Raw genomic sequence first — 4,332 nt, 5'->3', positions numbered from 1 at the left:
AGGAAATGCATCCAGTTGTTGCCCATTCAGTATGATATTGGCTGTAGGTTTGTCGTAAATAGCTTTTATTATTTTGAGATATGTTTCTTCCATACCTAGTGTATTGAGAGATTTTAGCATAAACTGCTGTTGAATTTTTTCAAATGCCTTCTCTGCATCTATTGAGATAATCATATGGTTTTTGTCTTTGGTTCTGTTTATGTGGTGGATTACTTTTGTAGACTTGCATATGAATTTATAGGTAATTTTGAGAGAATTGACATCATAACATTATTGATACTTTTCATCTTTTAACATGATATATATCTCAATTTATTTAGGTGTTCAACTTTTCTTGTAATATTGTATAGTTTCTACGTACATATTCTGCACATAGTTTAGTCAATTTATCCTTAAGTATTTTATCTTTTTAATTATCCTCCAAATGTTTGTTTTTTAATTTCTTTTTTTGTTGTTGTTGCCAGTATATAAAAATAGAATTGATATTGCATCCTGTGACCTTGCAAAACTCATGTATTAATTCTAGGATCTCTTTCATAGATTCCTTTGTTTCTTTCAATAGAAGCCATGTTTTCTGCAAATAAAGACAGTGATATACTTACCTGTTTCATTGCTGCATAACAAATTACCTCAGATAAAATGACATAATTTGACATAAAATGACATATTTATAATCTCAGTTTCTGTGGGTTATGGATATGGATGTGGCTTAACTGGGTTACTGTGGCTTAACATTTCTTATGAGGTTGCATGCAGGCAGACAGCCAGCTGGGGCTGTGGTCTTATATGAAGGTTAAACTCGGATTGGGGGATATCTGTTTTCAAGCATACTCACTCAGCTGTTTCCAGGTCTCAGAATATCTGCCTCAAAACTCATTCATAGGGTGGTTGTCAGGCCCTGATTTCTTGCAATGTGGAGCTCTCAGCAGACCTCTTGGGTGTCCTCATGATATAGCAGCTGGTGGTCTAACAGAGAGAGTGAGCCAGAGACTGCGCAGCAAATGCCACCATCTTTTTGGAACTTCTTATCAATAGTGACATTCTTTCACTTCTGTCACATTCTGTTTGTTAGAATCAGGTGGGTAAACCCAGTCCGCACTTGAGAGGGGTTTAGATGAAGGCATGAGTGCCAGGATCAGATATCCGGGGAAGGGCCTTCTTACAGGCTTCCTCCAAAATTTTCTAATTTTTGTGGCATTTGTTTTATTTTCTTGACTTATTGATTGTCTAGGACTTCCAATAGGATGTTTAATAAATGTACTGAGAGCAAATATCCTTGTGTTGGTTCTACTTTTAAGAGGAAAGCAGTGTTTCACCATTAATTCTAATCTTACGTATAGGTTTCTAGAAGCATTGTATCAGGTTGAGGAAGTCTGCTTAAATTCTTATTTTACTGATGTTTTACAAAATCTTAATAGGTGTTAGACTTTATCAAATGTTCATTCTTAAACTGTTGAGACTCTAATGCTCTTCTTTCTATTAATGAATTTTTTCATCTATATAGAAAATTATGCTGATTGGCATTTCAGTGTTAAGCTAACCTTCCATTACTAGGATATCTCTATATTTAAACGCATCTACTTATAGATAGGTACATAATAGATAGACAGCAATTAGTGGTCAAAATAAATTAATGTATGCATTGGGTTTCCCCCCAAAATTTGGGATGTTATACTTCTGTAAGAATAAGATTTTGTGCGAGGATATAAACAAGGTGGTGTGGCATGCAATGGCCAATGAGGCTATGTTCATTAACAGAGGTACACGTTTGTGAAGTTTGCTGCTCATTTTAATGCAGGAGACACACTGAAAAGATGGAGCATGTTGTCTTATGAGGCCAGGAAGTGCAGGAGTGGGTCAGGCTTCAGTGTGGCTGGGTCAGGGTATACAGGAATCTGCCTCTTCCTTAACCATGGTTTTGGTTGTGCATGACTTCTGTTTGCAGATAGGTTTTCTCTGTATTGAGAGCAAACAGCAACTAGTACCCCAGAACTCTTATCCTTTCAGGGAAGAGACAACCTGTCTGCCTTCAACTTCCATATAGTAATCTCAGGCAAGACCCAGATACATGTTTTTGGATCATTTCTCAGTGCCGTGTCTCCCGCTGCAGCCCTTCTCCTTTTGTTGGAAAAGAACACGGTGATTGCCTGTCCCACCTCAGGTCCACGTGCTGCTGAGGAGTGGCCCTTAACAGGATGAGAGAAAGCAGACATCATGGGGAACAGGCAGGCCGACATCAGCATAACTACCATACTTTGGTTTTCTTGGGCCTATGTGCTTCCATGAAGAAGCAAACATCTACTGTGAGACAATTTGGCTTTTCCTTAAACATCTAGAAGCAGGAAGAATTAGTTAGAGATGATATCTGATCTGCTATTCTAACTTACAAACTTTTCCTCTCACCCACACCTATTGCCCCACGTATATGTGCCCCAAATCCTAAATCTCAGACTCATGGGGGAATGCCAATGAGAAGCCTTGAATCCAGCTTATTTTTTTCACTCTCCATAATGAAGGCTCAGAGGTGAGACAATAGAACTGTGTCGATAAGTATCTTTTAAAAGTAGTGTGACTTTCTATCTGCATTGTAATGATTTTTGTGTTATTTCCCTAACCAAATTATAAGCTCCTCAAGGAAACAGTCATAATTGATTCATTGTGGTGTTTTTTATGTACTTACCTCCAGGAAGAACTCATGATTTTTTTTTAATGAATAATGTCGTTGTGCCTGTATTAGGTTCCCAGGATTGCTGTAACAAATGACCAAAACTGGGCCGCTTAAAAAAGCAAAAATTCATTCTCTCACAGGTCTATATGCTTGAAGTCCAAGATGAAGATGTTGGCAAGGATGTGCAGTCCCTGAGGGGTCTGCAGGAGGCTCCTTTCCTGCATCTGCTGGACTTCTCATATTTGCCAACAGTCCTCAGCTTTCCTTGGCTTCTATCACTCTGAGGTCTGTCTCTGTCATCACATGGCATTCTCCCCTGTGTGTCTGTCCCTCTTTATGTCTTCACAGGACATTATCCTCTCTGCGTTTCTGTGTCCAAATTTTCTGGCCATGGAAGGACACCAGTCCTCGGATTAGTGCCCACCTTAACCCTTTTCCCCTTTGCCTCAATACTCACCTGCACACTTCCAGCTTCAGTGTTTACCCCCTGTGAGGTAACTTTACCATGACATTCCTCACCTTTATTATTATTTTTGCATCACTCTAGAATATCGACTTTGGAAACAAAAGACATCATTCTATTTATGGTGTTCTGTTTTTAGTAATGGCATTTCCATTTACAACATGTAGTAATTCTTGACGGCTGAAAATGTCAAATGCTAGAAACCATAGCATTCCTACTCATGATATTAACACCGTTCTTAAACGGTTGTTGGCCAAAGATTCATTTGATGTTAATTCTCTTTAGAAATGTTTTGATTATAAGTGCACTAGTCATATTGGATTTCTGATTGGATTATTTATTATTTTCACGTTGAAAATCAGTCAGATTTGCTTGAGCCTCAAAGAGTGTGTTTATGTAAAATTAAGTGAGTGCTGGCAGTGAGCTGCACTTTTTTTTTTTCCAAACAGAAAGAGTTAATGTGATATGACCTCATATTAAGCTGATATTTGCAAAGACCTATTTTCAAGTAAGGTGACATTAAGAGGTCTCGAGGGTTAGGACTTCAACATAACTTATTGGAGGACACAATTCAACCCACAATAATGCCTCATTCTCTAGCCCTAAACTCTATAAAAGAAAATAAGCTTTTATACAATTATTAACATACTTGTATCCTCATTAAAATTTTCTTTGAAGATCTGAGATGGTTGTAAAGACATGACATCACTTCCTCTCTAATATTTAAAAAGTCTGATTGTTTCTGTTTCATTCTCAAAAAATGGAAGTGCCTGGTGAGGCACGGTGGCTCATGCCTATAATCCCAGTACTTTGGGAGGCCAAGGTGGGCAGATCACCTGAGGTCAGAAGTTGGAGACCAGCCTGGCCAATGTGGCAAAACCCTGTCTCTACTAAAAGTATAAAAATTAGCCAGGCATGGTGGGGTGCGCCTGTAATCCCAGTTACTCAGGAGGCTGAGGCAGGAAAATTGCTTGAACCCGGAGGTGGAGGTTGCAGTGAGCCAAGATCACACCACTGCACTCCAGCCTGGGCAACAAGAGTGAGATTCCATCTCAAAAAATAAAATAAAAAAAAATAAAATAAAAGGAAGTGCCAATAGAAGATTGTGTTGAATGAGTGGTAACAGGGGCCTGTGAATCGATGAGTTAGCCAGGGATTCCTTCTGCATGTGTGAGTGTGTTTCTGCTCACATTGACGTGGC

This window comes from Sapajus apella, unplaced genomic scaffold, assembly GCF_009761245.1.
Source record: "Sapajus apella isolate SASKATOON/1434 unplaced genomic scaffold, GSC_monkey_1.0 scaffold11, whole genome shotgun sequence".
Lineage (NCBI taxonomy): Eukaryota > Metazoa > Chordata > Mammalia > Primates > Cebidae > Sapajus > Sapajus apella.
The sequence above is the reverse complement of the archived record's forward strand: the minus strand, read 5'-3'. Positions refer to the sequence as shown.